Source organism: Lissotriton helveticus, chromosome 2_2 (genome assembly GCF_964261635.1).
Source record: "Lissotriton helveticus chromosome 2_2, aLisHel1.1, whole genome shotgun sequence".
Lineage (NCBI taxonomy): Eukaryota > Metazoa > Chordata > Amphibia > Caudata > Salamandridae > Lissotriton > Lissotriton helveticus.
Window position 1 is genome coordinate 47,501,317 of NC_136060.1, and position 17,501 is coordinate 47,518,817.

Sequence of the window (17,501 nt, forward strand, 5' to 3'; positions counted from 1 at the left end):
GCTGATTTGGCCTCTTTTTTAGACAATCAGATGGAACTACAGATGGAACTTCAAATGGAGGCTTCGTCTGTTCCTGGCGCTTCTGGCACTTGATGTGATTCTTTGTCTTCCTTGTTTTTCTCTTTTTTCCGGGTCTATTGAGTTTATCTTCTTAGACCTGTGTGCTCCGTGGTTGATGATGCGTCTATGGCTTTCTTTTGTGACTGATGTTGTCAGTCAAGTTTTTCGATGATGTTTTTTCCTGGTATTCGGTGTGGTTCCGTCTGTATGTTGTTGTCTTCTGGCCTGTTAGGTTTTTTCTATTTGTTATCTCTTTCTCATTATTGTAGTGATGCCTTTTCTTTTCTTGTCGGTTCTCCTTCTCATTGCTTTTGTCTTTTCGCTTTGGTAGTGTTTTTTTTCTTCCTCCTTCTGGTTTTTTCTGGTTGTCTACGGTCTCTCATTCCTCTTTGTTGTATTGGACATATCTCATATCTGTTTCCTAGTTCTGCTTTGTACTAGCAGTGTGCTTCTGTATGTTCTTTTTCCGATTAGCATTTTTGCGTCTATCTATTTTTGGTTCTGTTGGTACAAGGTGTATTCATATTTCGTCTGAGTAGTCTAGTTTCTCATTTGTTTTGTACTTGGATTTTCCGTCGTGTGTGCTTATTCTTCTTGTTTGTCTTTAGTCATCTTGACTTCAACTTGTCTGGTACTGTTTCGTCTTATGGTACAAGTGTTGGTCATAGGCTTATTATTTTATGTTTTCTATCATTGTGTTTAGCTGCGCTCACCCTGTTACAAATATTATACCTTGCATTTATTTTTATGCTTACTTGGTTACTGTTTTAGTGTTTGGACTGCTTTACCATTTTTATATCCTTTTTTTATATTAGGTCTCGGTTATTGAATCGCTTTTATATTTTATTACCAGTGTCTCTAAATATCATAATTGGCTTTCTTATCTTTTAATGTTTCTTCCTGTTCTCTTTAGCTAATTATAACGAGGTTTATCTAACTTATGCATGATAATTCATTGCTTACAAGTACCTTTGACCATTTATTTTATATTTAGGTTTCATATATATTTACATTGCTGTTTCATTGATTGTTTTGCTTCTCAACTATTTAATATCTTCCTATATCGGTGCTAGGCCATTGCAATTTTGTGTACTTCTTTTATACTTTATAATACGTTATTCTATTTATATTGCACTTTTTAGTATGCATTTTCGTATTGATTTATTATAACAAGTTTTCTATATTTAAGGACAGTTCATTGTTTGCTTATCTTATGTTTTTCTTTTCTCATATTCATTCTCATTATATTATAGCTCCTTGTATTTATCTAGGGTGGTATTTCATTGTTTGATATATTGTCCTCCTTTTTGATGCCTTGCTCTATTGTATTTCATCTCTTTTATTTCTACCACACCCTGTAGTCTTCTTAAGAAATATGTTTTTCTTCTGTTTATTCTTTCCTGTTTTTTATGCTGCCTGCTTCACCTTCATTTTATCTACTCTTTGTTTACTTTTTCTGATGTTTTTCTTGGTGTCTTTCTCTCTTCATGATAAGGTATAATTATAGCTGAGACTTGCTCTTGCATGTACTCCCCTAGATTTCTCCCTCTCTTCCACCTATTCCACTTTTTTGGACTACTTTATATGGTACTTGTGAATTAACTTGGTTTATGCGTATTGCCTTTATAGAGTTTTGGAATGAATTGTTTTTGTACTTCTCTAATGATAGTAGTTCATATTGCAGTTGTTCCTATCTCCTCTTTATGTGTACTCAGTTATATACTGTTTTGGGGTTTTTCATATCAATTGTCATCACTCCTCGTGACGGTCCCCTTGCTCGCCTTCCCACGTTCCCCCTAGTATGAATTTGGTCTTTTTCAGACCTTCCCTGCTGGTTCTTCTCTCTCTTCTTTCTTCTCCTCTCTTGTCTCTTTTCTTCTCTCGGATTTCCCTCATGGACTCTCCCTCTTTGACGTTAATGTTTGTTGTCTGGATGCTTGATTCGTGCTGATTGTTCTTTATTTGCCATCTATGGATTATGCTATTTTTTTCATTTTCTGTCTATGCCGGGCTTGAATGTGTTGTCCCTTAATGTTAAGGGCTTAAATCATCCAGTGAAAAGGTCAAAAATCTTAGATTATTGCAAGTCTCTCTCTTCAGATCTAGTCCTTTTTCAGGAAACAAAGATCTCTACCAGAGAGGCGCTATTCCTGAAGAAGGAATGGGTTTCTGATGTTGTATGTTCCGAGGCTTGTGGCAAAAGAAATGGAGTCATTACTTTAATTTCAAAAAATTCAGGTTTATCCATAGTCTCTTCTGATCATGATAATGAGGGTCGTTGGCTATTAACTAAGTTGTCTGATGGTAATGCGGATCTTTATGTTATGAACATTTACGCCCCTAACAAAGATGATCCGTCCTTTTGGAAAATGGTTACCAAAAAATTAAATGATACACCTCATTCTGGGAATCTTATTGTTGGTGGGGATTTTAATTTACCAATAGATCCCATTCTAGATAGGAATTCAGCCTTTCAATTTCGCCCTCCAAAATCCCATAAACAAATGCTTAACATGTGTTCCATAACTCAGCTTCAGGATGTATGGCGTCTTCACAACCCCACTGGTAGTGATTTTTCCTTCTTTTCTTCTCCTCATTCTACCTTTTCTCGTATTGATTATTTATTGGTTCATTCCTCTCTTGTTTCGTCTTCCTCCTCTCCGCTTATTCATCCTATTCTGATTTCTGATCATGCCGCGGTTACTTTTACGTTGTTGTCCTTTGCCCCTAAATCAAGAGCTCGCTCCTGGAGATTAAATACAGAAATTTTGTATGATAACGCTCAGGTTGATGAGTTCTCTAGTGCAATCGAAACCTTCTTCCTTGAGAATGAAGGCTCAGTCTCTTCCCCAATTGTCCTCTGGGATTCGTTTAAATGTACTTTCCGGGGCCAGGTTATTAATTGTATGTCAAGAAGGAATGCTGCTATTAAAAAAGAACTTACAGATCTGGCAATTGAAATAAAACAATTGTAATCTACCTTTCGACAGTCTAAGGATACCTCTTGCCTACAGTCAATCAAGCAATTAAAGTACAAATATAACACTATAGTTACCAAAAGAGCTCATATTGGGGTTCAGGCTCAGAAATCCAAAAGGCTGTTGTTGAAAAATCGGGCTGGAAAAATTCTCGCGGCTACATTAAAATTTCAGGATTCTTCCTTTAAGTCTTCTCAAATCTCTTCTATTAATGATCACCTTGGTTCTAAAAAATTTCAGACTGGGGAAATTCTTGAAGTATTTCGTGATTTCTACAATAATTTATATACCCCTTCTAATCAGGCCTCTTTTGAGCAGTGTCAAGAATTCTTGAAATCGGTCCCGGTGCAGTCGATATCCGTGGAAGATAGCAATTTTTTAAATGGTCCGATTACTCCTGAAGAAATTATTGCCGCAATTAAAGCCACTCGTTCTGGCAAAGCTCCAGGGCCTGATGGTTACCCTATTTTGTTTTATAAGACTTTTCTTCCTGTGCTTGTTCCCAAGCTTCAATCTGTCTTTGACGCTTTTGTTAAGGATGGGTCTGTTTCTGGTACGGCGGCTGATGCTACCATTGTAGTAATTCCAAAAGAGGGAAAGGATCATTCAGATCCAAAAAACTTCCGTCCTATTTCCCTTCTTAACATGGAGGCCAAGATTTTTGCTAAAATCTTAGCCAAGAGATTAGAATCCTTCATTCCTAAGCTGGTACATCCCTCTCAAACCGGTTTCGTAAAGGGCCATCTTGCGCGTGATAATATACGTACATTTTTCCATATTCTCGGATCAGCTAAACGTTCTCATCTCCCGGCCGCGGCCTTGGCTCTTGATGCTGAAAAGGCCTTTGACAAGGTCTCTTGGCCTTTTCTTCGTGCTGTATTGTGTGCACATAATCTTGGTGATTCCTTTATTAATATGGTCATGTCCCTATACTCTCAACCTAGAGCTAACATAAGAGTTAATGGGGCTACGTCGTCCTTTTTTAATCTTCGCCAAGGCACCAGACAGGGTTGTCCCTTATCTCCACTTTTGTTTTTATTATCCATTGACCCCCTTCTTCGATTGATTGAGCTACACCCAGACATTAAAGGTTTTTCTTTTGGTCCTCATCGTATTAAAACTGCTGCGTACGCGGATGATGTCCTTATTTTTTCAGATGATATTGCCTTGGCTATCCCTGCTATTTCGGATACTATTTCCCTTTTTTCGAAGGTTTCAGGGTACACCTTAAATAAGGACAAGACTGAGATGTTCCCCTTAAATGCCTACTGTTTCTCTACGCATATGGGTTCTGCTGGTTTTAAATGGCAGTCTAAACAATTGAAATACTTGGGTATCTATTTTTGTTCTACCTTATATGCTACTACTGCCTATAATGAACCCCAGACTATTCTTAAAGTACGCCGTCTTTTGGACACTTGGTCCCCGAAACACATCTCCTGGTGGGGTCGCCTTCAGACCCTCAAAATTATGATTACACCTATTGTTAACTTTGTCTCCTCTATGCTTCCGGTAAAGTTATCGGATTCCTTCTTTCATGAAATTGATGTTCTGACCTCTAAATTTTTATGGAATGATAAACGGGCTAGAATTGCCTATAAATTCTTGCGAAAGCCTTACAATATGGGAGGATGCAATCTTCCTGATTGGGAGAAGTACCAAACTGCCTTTTTGGCGTCTCAAGGTGCTCTATGGTTTTCTTCTCCCCCTGTTCATGTTCCTTCTTGGTTGTTAATAGAACAGGAATTGGCTTCTCCATTACCGACTGCTTCCTTTTGCACTGCGTCTACCTTGTCCATTCCTTTTTCCCGTTCCATTATTCTGGATACTCTTGCTGCGGTTCGGAAGGTGGACAAGAAAGTGGCGATTCCACTTCACAAATCTAGGTGGTCGTCTATTTGGCGGAATTTTAAAATAAAAATTAATATTGATTCTTCTCTAATATCTTATTGGGCTGCTAAGGGGATCTCGCTTGTTAAACATCTTTATGGCTCTAATAATGAACCATTACCTTTTTCCTCCTTAGCTCAACAACATTCCTTAACCAATTTGGATTTTTATACTTTTCTCAAAATCAAAGTTGCTCTTGCTAAGGTGCGTCTTCATCCAACTTCTCCTACGATTACTCTTTTTCACATATGGACTAAATCTGGTCATGTCGCCTCTAAAATCTATAAATTTTTATCAACTGTCTCGTTACCTACGCAGACAGTTGCTCAAACAAAATGGTTGCACCATTTTGAGCATGGGTTTACTGACCATATATCTTCAGACACTTGGCAGATGATTGGTAAACTTTCTCTTCGCAATAAAATTGCCCCATCGTTAATGCAATCTAAAAAAAATTCCTTCAACCTTCTTCATTGGACTCCTGTTCGTTTACACTCAATCTCAAAGATGATAACCTATGTTGGAGCTGCGATCTATTAGCAGGTGACTTTCCACATATGTTTTTTGAATGCTCCCTCCTCCAACCCTTTTGGGACCTCATTCACAAACACCTCATGCTCATCTTTGGTATTAGGTTCCCACTCTCTTTCCCATTAATTCTATTAGGTCCATTAGCTGCTCCAGTCCATCTCCCCTTGGAACCCATGGGAATACAGTTGTCTGATCTCCTACTGACTATTGTAGTGAAAGTGATTCTTATGGAATGGAAATCGTTTTCCTCTGTTTCTTACCATACTTGGTGGGCTTGGGTTTCCTTTTTACGAAGTGCTCATACCTCGGTCGATCTTGTCACTTTTCTCCACCTATTGCTAGTGAGGTTTGGAATGCTCTGGATAATTATATGGAGTTGTCATCCAAGGGGTTGGTTGATCAATATCCCTTCGATTCGTCTGGATGAATGGTGTCTTGTTTGTTGGGTGGGTTCGTTGGAAATCCTTCTCTTTTTCTTTCTTCTCTTCTTTCTCTGTCTTCTCTCTCTTTTTTCCATTCTTTCCCTCTTCTTTCTCATTCTTTCTTCTTACCTCTTTCCTTTCCTCTCTTCCCCTGCTTATACCAGCTGATAGTGATACTCTTGGTGGTGGACTCTGCCTCATATATTTCATTCCTATTAATTGATTCAGTTTTCTGCTTTTGGCAGACTGCTTCTCTCTTGAGATGTATTTGCTACGCTTCATTATTGAATGTCAGCTTTTGATTGCTACCTACCTATTATCAATTGTATCACTTTTACTTATAATTTGTATCTTCATTTGCTTCTTTATAACAATAAAATTCTTTTGAAATAAAAATAAAAATATAAGGAGGGTCCTAGTTGTAAAGAATGGTAGCATTTCTCTGGTTTCAGGTGAAGGCTATTTTCACTCCAACTATTTTCATGATAATCTCCCATCAAAGAAGTGATAACCATTGTGGCAGCCTAAGACCAGTGGGCCTCACTTCAAACAGTGGCAAGCGTTTAAGACCCAGGACCCACACTATCAGTCCCAGTGTATCTTCAATGGAATCTCAACAATTGATTACATCTTCCTATCCGAAACCCTTGTAAATAGTCTTACCAACTTTTTTTGTGTTTAATAAAGTTTTTAAGATTCCCAACAGAGGGAAAAGAAACCATAATCCCCTGACTCTGACTCTGGACCTGGGAGTTCAAATGTTGGTCAAATATTGTGCTGTGGTCTCTTCCGCACATGAGTAGGCTGTAAAGTTCGCCAGGAGGAACAAACAGAGGGCCACAGAGACCTCTAAAGTGTCCAAGTGGCTATGGAAGGTGCTTATCAATCTAAAAAATGCACAGGCAGTCTTACAAAACAAGTGGGGCAAACTGGCAATAGAACTTATGGACTTACTACTGGCCACTGCAGCCTGGAAGCAATACTCATTGCCAAAAGGGAAGGTGCAGCTTAATCAACAGTCCAATAAGTCCATTGTTATTGAATGGAGATAGCTAAGAAGATCCTGCACAACTATAGGCTCAACCCCACCACTAAAAATGCTAAGAAAGTCACTGAATCATGTAAAACGTCCCAAAAAGCAGTGTGGGAAGTGAAGAAGGACTGGCTAAAGATATGTCAAATGTTCCAACAAAGAAGTCTAGCCCACCTCTGTAACAATGTCAACAAGCTAAGAGCCCCAAATCCAACTAGGGAAAACGTGGTCCCAGAAGGAGCATGAGTGAGCCATGTAACAGCTCTATACTCCAGCCATCCAGCTGGACCAGGTTACACATGCAATCGTTGGCCTGTACATCCACCCACACTGAACCAAAATGACCTAACCACACTAGCTCAGGTGTGCAGTGTCATCAAGGGCATGAAAAACGACAGGGCACCACACCCAAATGGCCTCCATGCTGGAATCTTTAAATGCGCTCCAGAGGACAGGGCAGCGCTACACACCCTGCTATTCAAACAGCCTTTCCTCTCTGTGCAAGTTCCTGATGCATGGAGAGGCTCAATTATGTGCCAAGTATTTAAAAAAGAGAACCCAACAAATCCATCCAATTATCGCCTGACAGCTCTATTAGACCTTGAGGCCAAAACGTATGCTCAGCTATTACTCAAAGAGCTGGAGGCTTGGACTCTAGATAACACCGTCCTCTTGTTCTTCCAGACAGGCTTTCGCACAGCAGTGTCCACCATAGATAACAACACTGCTCTTGCCATCGTGAGTCATCAAGCAGCTCAAAGAAGACAACCACCATTTCATTGCTGCTTCATAGAATATGGTGCCTGTGCCGCATTTGATTAAATGGCCTGACCCACGTTATGGAGGAAACTAACAATGTGGGGCATTCCCGCAAACTTCTTAAGGGCTATAATCTTCCACTACTCAGATACATGGTTCAGTGTAAAGAAAATCCACAAATTGTCACCAAAATGACTACCCAAGGCAGTCTAAGCAAGGCTGTGCCCTCGCTCCCCTGCTTTTTAATCTATATGCAGCAGATCTGGGCAATGCTCTGGCGAATTGCATGCTGGCCCCTCCCCGAGCAGGCCACACGACACTACACATTCTTCAATACGCCTACATAATAATGGATCGCACTAACGCAGGCCTACATCGAGCAGTGAACCGTCTAAATGCATACAATGAAAGGAACTTTTCTCACGAAAAATCAGGAGAAAACCAGGATTGTAATCTTTGGGCGCTGTAAAAGCAAGAAACTACTTTCATGTCGCATGGGGACCAAGATCGTCAACATAAGTCTGAAATATACTTTCCTGGGTGTTTGGCTCTCTGAGTCCCCCCAACCCTCAATCCACAAAGGCTCATTAAAAAAGAAATCCACCGCCAACAATAACGGTCTAGCCACCTCAATCAGAAACTAACCAGCCCTTTTGCGGTTCCAATTCTTAAAGCCATCTTTTCTCGCAGCACTACCATAAGTACATCAGAATTTACTGGCACACAGTGCTCAGGTTAAAAGAAAATACTTCAACAACCCAAGCACCATCACGGATCTATAATCCGGGTAGAATTCAGCTGGAATTCGGCCTTTCAATTCAACAGCTATTCTGTGAATCAGACATCTTGAAGTACTATATAGACACTGAAAGCGCCAAAGAACTCACTTCGGGATGAAATCATTCAAGAATCCATGGAGCCTATGGCACATACAACTACAGGAGGCACTTACATCTTTTCAAATCGAAGTCCCAACACTATACCTTGACTCCATTTCTTAGCTGACTTGGAAAAAGTCAATCAATAGACAGTTACGCTTGGCCTCCTTAGACAGTTACTCTTGGCCTCATTAGACAGTTACGCTTGGCCTCCTTAGACAGTTACTCTTGGCCTCATTAGACAGTTACGCTTGGCCTCATTAGACAGTTACGCTTGGCCTCAATGCAGCAAGATTCTGCTTCTCTAAAATAATCAGAGATTCTACTCCCCTTAACTCCTCATACTTGGTCGGGAGACCTCAGCCTCATCTCTCAGAGACCATCAACAGGGGAGTGTGGGAAGACATCATGTATATGCTCCTGATGGGGTTACTAGTCGCAGATTTCGACTAAGCATGGGCCGATCTGGGTATCATAGGGCATGGATGTTGAGTAACTTCAAGCGGAAATCATGGCTACACCTTCTGTGGTTCTGTCCATTGATAGATGTCGCAAGGACGGCTTATTAAAACCAATTAGCCTGTTGAAGGGGGCGCATGCATGCCTGGAGGTCTCTGCGGTATGTTTCTCCAACTATGAAGCTAGATTCTTCTTGAGGTGTGGAGCATTTGCTAAATTCCTAAGAGTTGAGCTTCAAAGTCGACCCACTAAAGCCCACAGCATCAAACATCTACAAAACCCATAACTGACTATTGCACTATGAAACGCGGAAAAACCTAGCCTTAGGGCGTGGACAATAGCCCTCTTGTCTAAGGATGCCCCAGACAAATTATTGCTCATGCCTTAACAGTCAACTGGCACTACTGCACTTTAATACTCCGACCAGGTGATATTTGTCTGTTTCAGCTCATATAGCATCTTAATTGATTTCCTTATAACTAATTTCATTTTCTTGGGTGCCTGCTAATCATTTTCAGAACCTCCCTTACTAGTGACTGCCCTAAGAAACTTGGCAATATCCAATGGCATTGCAGGACAACTGCCCACCAGTCTAATGGTGCTCAGACTAGCTCCTAACCATGCCTTAGATCAGTGATCTGTACCTTTGCACTATCACCCTATCTTAGGATATTATAATTTTTATTTTAGTTTCTAGAATCTTAAATGTTTTTATTATAAGCAATCTTTCACATCCCTGGTTGTCTAACATGCATCGTGTGCTTTTATAAATTATGTTAGTACTACAATGAATTGCATCCTTCAGTAAAAGTGGCCTTTAATAGGTACTGTACCAACAATGTAACATGAAATAATCGTTTTGTTATGGTTTTTATTAACTAAACAATAACATTTGACCTGAGACTTAAAACAGTGGCATGCCACCAGCAAACCATTTCTGACCCAAGCCCAACCAGAGTTGTAATATCCTGAAAGTTTTTCCGAGTTGCAGATTGCAAAACTAGAAATAAGCAGAGCTTATACTGGAGCTGTTCTTATTTCTATGATAATGGAAAAAAACTCTGGCTGGATCAAGTTCTAAGAATCAAAAGATGGTTGCAGAGTATTGGTGCTCTCATCCTGAGTGTGGGGGCATGTGTAATCCCATTTTAATCTTTGGAGAGCTGAATACCTTTTCTCAGTAAGAGAAAATATGTGCCCCTAGTTTCAAACTCTACCAGGGGTTATTCCTACCAGCTGCCGTACAAAAGGCAGACATAGGGAGGGATATTTCAAATACTATGTCAGGATAGCTAATATTGCTGTGCTCAGTGCCGGCTCTAGGGCTGTGCGATCGGTGCTATCGCACCGGGCGCTGACTTGGGGTTGGGGCGTCATTTTTGCAAGAATCTTATAATTTTCGAAGCACCAGCTGCTGTGTTCCTGGCCTTGAGCAATTTTCATTTATAAAAAACAACGGGGTTGACCCTGTGTCCCTCAGAACCTGGGTAATAAATGATTAAGAAAAAATTGGTTCTGTCGGGTTCAAACAACAGTGATTTATCCAGTCAATCTTCTTATGCAATGCTCCAAGTTGAACCAACAACCCTCCTCTGAAAAATTTAAATCAAGACAATTCCTTACAATAAATGAAAAAGGAAATCTTGCATGTTACTTTGTATTTTCTTTATACAATTCTCTGAGTCAAAAAGTCATTTCTAGCAGCCGTTTTGTGAGCCGAGAAGCAGGTCGAATAGAGCGCGATTTCGCAAGCACGTTGACGACGCAAGGACGATTTCGCCACTTTGTTTCCATGTGACTAATGCACCTGGATGGTAGGACTGTCGTGCCTCGCATATTTGTCTTGAGAAATACCCGCTGCGACGGCAAGCATTGGCGCTTTAAGGGTCGAAACGTCGACATCTATTCACAGGCCTCGTAATCCTGGAGCCCCAACGAATTTGAAAGAAATCATAGGGTTCTTAGATTGTATCAGTTGATGGCCTTTATGAAATAATACTCTGTACATACGTGTATAGTTTTTCTAGATTTTGAGTTCAATTCAAACTGGATGTATTTTGTTTATCACGTGTTTACTATTCATTATTGTCACGATTTCTTGCACTATATTTGATATATTGACAGTTGTTGTATATAATGTACAGAAATGACTTTTTGACTCAAGGAATTGTATAAAGAGAATACAAAGTAACATGCAAGATTTCCTTTTTCATTTATTGTAAGGAATTGTCTTGATTTCTTTTTTTCAGAGGAGGGTTGTTGGTTCAACTTGGAGCATTGCATAAGAAGATTGACTGGATAAATCACTGTTGTTTGAACCCGACAGAACCAATTTTTTGAGCAATTTTCAGGCATCAATTAAAATGTCAAGATAACTCTGGTGATTAATCGTCTTCCTGGAAAGAGACCTGAGGTTTGTCTAGTGGAAGTTTTGACTCCTCCTAAGGTAGAGCAGAGGGTTAAAATGCCTGCTGCTAAGTGTGTGTACCATGCAGATAACAAAGTGCATATAATGTAAATAGGTCAGTGGGTTACTGCTTCTGTAAGAAAGCTCCTTTTGTTAAGTCAAAATCCTAATATAGAAGATTGAGCTATTAACTGTCATCAAAGAGCTGCATGCAAACTGCAAGTTATATTTTAGAGCTATATGTCTAACTGCTCAGTCTTTCAACATCCTAATCTTGTGAAAATGGTTCATTTGGGTAGAAAACAATTCTTATTATTAAAGAGAATCCCTAACAATGATGTGACGTTTTAAATTTAGAATTTGTGCTTTTCCTGAATAAGGCCTCAAACTATATTGCCTAGCAGTATAGATGACATGTCACACCTACACTGCAACTTGTAGTCCTGTCTGATGGAACATTTTCCTTACACTGATTTACACACGCATGATTGATGATCTCTTTGTAATGTGTGTGTGATGTAAAGTGCTCTGACACCTCAAACTGGTACGAGTGGTGCTTTAAAACTAAAGGAATCTGAGAGACAGTTGTTATGGAGACTTGAGGGGCAATGCTAAAGGGTGCTAATGCGGGAATCAGTGGCAGAGTTGGTCATTGGGGAGGCGCCAACAGACATTGTCGCGCAGGGCTCCACCAGGGCTAACGCCGGCCCTGACTATAATCGGTGTCCTGTTACCCAAAGCAGGCAAGTTAGAATCAACAGTTCTCATTGGCTGATTTTAGCAATGCAGTAAATAAGGAAAAGAGTTGGGTTTGGTGGTTCTTGCTGGGGTCAAGCTGGCAGTTTTACCTGTATGCCCCGCACCCCCTCAGGGACAGAGACACATGCACAGCAGCCCAGGTGGAATTGAATGGGACATCTTGAGTTATCTATGCAGAGCAGGCAACAATTCCCATGACTCTAGTACCCTGAAAAAGGGTAAGCCAATGGACTGCTCTCTCCAATGGAGTGTCTCTTCACATATTGGTATCTGATCTTCAAGATTACTGTGGTCCTGTAGTATCCAGACAACCCTCAAAATGGTTCTTGGCATGGCTAATATGGTATCAGGTATATGGATAGTCAGACAGGCCTCCAGCACACGACTTGCACCAGCACCCCTCCATTGTCTTTTCAATTCCGCGAGATCAGCACCATCAAACGTGACTGGAGACTGAGTGAGTTGAGGCGAGGGTTAGACCTGGGTGCAAGTGATGCCTCCTTCCATGTATAATAAGCCTGTCTCTGTGTCTAAACCGGTACACTTTGTTGACCCATTTTTAAAAAACTTAAACTGATATTTAACTACAAGATGGGAAAATGCCCCGCAGTTGCAGTTTCTGAAATCAGGGATCCTGATTTCCAATCTGGGCCTGTGGGCAGGAGTGGGCTGGGCAGCAGCACAGATGCAACTTCAATGCAGCCCTTCAATGCACTGACTCCCACGAGCCACGGGAAGCAGGCGTCAGGAGGCTTCCGTCTCCTTAACAGCACATCCCAAGATAGCACATTACTCCCTCTCCTGAAACTGCGCTGTGTGTAAATCGAGTGCCTTTGGGGAAGAGAAGAGTCTCTGAGGCGGAATTCATCTCCTCCTGCTGTGAATGCGAATGCACTGGAATCTCCGTCTGACACACCTCGAGACATGGTAACGGTTGAAAAGAGTGAAAACATAATGTAAACGGACACTGAGAAAAGAGGCGAACTGAGACAATACGTCAAGAAGATAAGACTATAAGGAGATGGGACATCTGATAATTATTTTATTTTAAAATGTGCAAGTGAACAATAGAGCTGAGTAGGGGAAATAATTTGAAGGTACTATCTGCATTGAATCAGTTTGATAAATGTTCCTGGGGTCTCTGCTGTGGATGTTTTAAGACATGGGAGTAGGGCCGCTGGCCCGTTCTGTTCATCCGTGATGAGGCTCAGGGGATGAACAGAATGGACAATGCGTGCACAAATTGCCAATATATGTTAGCTACAGCAAAGGACGTTTAGAAATCATCTCCAGAAGATGGAGCTTAATGATATTTGCTTTGAAGAATGTTAAAAGTAGGAGGAATATTTCTACCCCTATTTTAAATGGTTTGTCAGATCTCTAAACAATAAGGCAGATAAATAACTTTAAAACTACAAGTTGGAAAAGTTGGTATTTTAATACGTAAACTGATGTCCTCTCAGGCAGCCCTATTTTTATGACACAATACATAAATAAACAGAATAACACACGTACACTAAACATTAAATGAATGAATGAAACCATACATTTACTTGCATAAAGCTGGATAAAGACTTCTATTAAATGTTGTTTTTCAATCCAGTTCAATAAACAATATTCACTTATTTGACTAGGATTTCCCCATACCTTGGTTGATTTGCTTTCATTTGAAAGGCTAAGGGGCACATGCATCAAAGATTTTTGCGTGTGCAAACGGTACGATTTGCAAAAATCGTCTGTTTGCACCCGCAAAAACGCCTTTTGCGATGCATTAAGGTGTTGGGCTTGCAATTTCAATGAAGGAATCTCAATTTGCGATTTCCTAAATGCAATGCAACAAAAAAAATAGCGATGTTGCTATTAACAAATGCAATTTACCATCAACTTTAAGTTGATGGTAAGTTGCGAAAACTTTAAAAAATGCACAAAAGTGCATTTTTCAGTCACATGTCACACATGTGTGTGCGCAACATGGGTGCACATAACAATATCAGGGGTACCATAGGGTGTCCTTTTTGCACCCTTGAACCCTTGAAATTGCTTACGCAATTTGCGAGTACCAATGGAGTACTCTCAAATTGCGCATTAAATTTCTATATAGGAATGAATGGGAATCAATTCCTTAATTGCGACTCGTAATTTGCGAGTCGCAATAAAGGAATTTTAAGGATTCACATTTTTTTTTTCAAATCCTTCATGCATTGCATTTTGCGATTTCTAAATAGCAAATCGGTAAAATTCCCTATTTAGAAATAGCAAACTGCGGGCTTGATGCATGTGCCCCTAAGTGAATAAAACAGTGCTTGAAAAGAGTAACCTAATTCTTTCTTGAAATCCATTTGTTTGTCTTACATCTGGTTAGCGGATGAACTAATGTGTGACTTGAGAACTGTACAGATATGTACATTTCAAAGGACTCCACATGAATTCGTTCTGCTCTAGCGCACAGGAAACTGCCCGTGTCACTAAACGAAACGTTACTTTCATTGACTTCTGTATCTCTCTTCTGTAAGTGCTGTCTCTGTAGGGTTCTCTGCCCTTTGGAACCCACTGTAAGCAAGCAATCAAATCTTGTTCTTCCACTTGGAAGACTGCAGCTTATCTTACCAGCTAATTAGTGAGATCCCTGGGTGTCATGGCATAATGGATTATGCAACACGTTTTAAAATCGAAATGTGTAAAAGGAGCTGGCTTTGAAAGGCGAGATTCAGTGAAGTAAAAACAGTTACTGTAAGTGAAAGTGACAAACGATTGCAACGTGATGCGCTTGTCACCGTCTCTTGTGAACTCGAGTATGCATCATGCATACCTGACCCACTTATTGAGCATAGGATTTTACATCAATATGTTGGCAAGAGTAAAAAACGGTGCACATCCACAGACCATGAGCTTCAGCGTGGTCGAAGCCATCAATGTAAACTGAAATGTCTCACAAGAGAATACCGACTGAAGAATATTCAGTAGTATGCAGTTAACTAAAGGCCATTTAAGTACAACTCCCAGTGACACAGAGACGCATGTTGTCAGGGTGATTACCCAAAAACTAAAAAAGCCTGCTTTGCCAAGCCCCTCACATGCGCAACATTAATTATTTAGCATACACTGACTATTCTAAATCATCTTTTTGCAAATAAACTTTAAATGTATTCCTTTTTTTTTCTGGGAAGCCACAAACACAACCTGCACAGTCCAGCTGAGAATGGGGATTACAAGTTAGACATGGGTGGCGTCTAGCTGGCTGTTTGTTGTAAAGTCTGTTGTTGACCTAAAAATAAAATGTGTTATTTTTGTTCATCACTAATTAAAAATGACACTGTTTTTTAATAACTGTCTGTGAGTTGGTAATAGGATTATGAATCTATCTATGTTCATTCTGGCATTCCCCACAAGGGAGGGGGGACGCGCGGTAGGAGGGCGGATAAAAAAACCTTATCTTAAGTTGACGGCCGCGTCCCGCCAAGTGCTTCTTTTTCCATGTCCAGAAGCCACTGGGGCTGCATCAGACTTCCTGTCAAATCCCCGCGTTGCAGATCAGAGCTGGGATTGGACTGAGAAGGCTAGAAAGACGCCCTGCTCAGACCATGGAGTCTGTGGGGGTTTCTCCAGCCTGGCTGCTCAGTGCAGCCAAGCTGGAGAAACCTAAGAGCACATATGGGTTTTAGTCAGCCTGAGATTGCCGGCCAAATACACATGTGCACTCAGAGAGTGCACATAGCACTCCTCCTACCCCCTCCCATTTCCCACCCCTCCCTGCGCACCCTGGCTAAGTCAACTGCTTAAAAATAAAACAATAATCAAATATTGTTTTATTTTTTAGCTTCTGGCTCTGCCATTGGGTCAACACTCTTCCATCATTGCTTAGGAGCCGTCCATGGGCAGCCCTTTGGCTGTGTTAAAGTAGTAGACAGGTTCAAATGACACAGTTTACCAGCAGTAGAGGTTTAAGGAATTTATTTATCAAGACTTTTAGTAGGTCATCTGTATTGCAAATCTCAAGTCAATTGGAATTAATCTTAATAGTGGATAAATGACAGAAATATGAAATCAATATTTGTTAGTCAATTATATGATACATTTCTCAAGCACATTCCATTAAGGAATGAATCCCTATTTTAAGAAACAGGTTGAAAATGAAGTTAGTCAGAACCATTAAAGAGTTATATTTCAAGAGAGAGTGAGAGAAAGCATAAAGCTTCAGCATTTAAATCTTCTGAAAAATATCAAAAATATCAAAGCAGAACTTTCCATAAAAAGTAAATTGAGAAACTCAGTTGAGTCTCAAAGCATAAAATATGGCTCTCTGTAAATGGAAAAAGAATGGTGGAAGAGTGGTAACCTACTCTATAAACATGCACTATTTGACTATGGCTCAGTACTATGAACGTCAGGAATTGGAAGAAAAAGCCAAGGAGGATAAAAAGACCAAGGATTAAAAAACAAAGTTTATGTTAGCTCAGGTTTATGGTCCATCTTATAGAGGTGGTGGAGGAGGCGGATGTGCAATGTTTTGTCCTAGTGCACCCTCTTTCCCTCGAGCTACTTTGTCTTCTGATCAATGTGCTTATTGTAAGGAGATTGGACATTGATGTGTTGACTGTCCACTTTTGCATAGTCAGCAGTATCAGCGAGGTAGAGTACAAATGAGAAGCCACCCGGGGAACTCAGGAAATAGGGGAGGTATGGATAATCGTACTAAGTTTGAGGCAGTAAAACATACTCAAAATTCCTATAGTACTTTTGACAGACAAAATCAGTATCAGATGGCTGACTATTTGCTGATGATTTGAAGGATTCCAATAATTCATAGAAATTCCTAGGATGGGGTAAGAAATCAGTTGAAATCACAGTAGAACAGAAGGGTCCCTATGTTAATTAGGCCTGGGCATAGGGCTACGCTACTCTTGCGTAGTTTGCGCAACTACGTGCTACGCGAATTGCATGTAGCACAGTGCAAAAACGCGTAGTGTAGCATAGCGAGCATTTTTTGCTTGCTCGTTGTCCTCAACGTCAAGTTGACGACTGCGAGCGTGCAAAATAACATCCCGGCGAGACTTTTTCCTCGTTCGCGACCAGCAACATCAAGTTGCCAATCGCGAGCGTGGAAAATAAATCTCCCAGCAAGATTCTCAACGCGGGCTTTCTCATTGGGAGTGTTCGCGTATGCTCGAAAACTACCAGTCCGTGTTGCGAAAGCTGCCGCTCGAGTACATATCTACTCGAGTGGCAGAAAATGACCGCTTGCCCTGTGCAAGATGCGGTTTGCTCTGATTACACAGTTTGGATAAGCATCTGGCACTGTGCAATCAGTGCGAACAGCATTCTGCA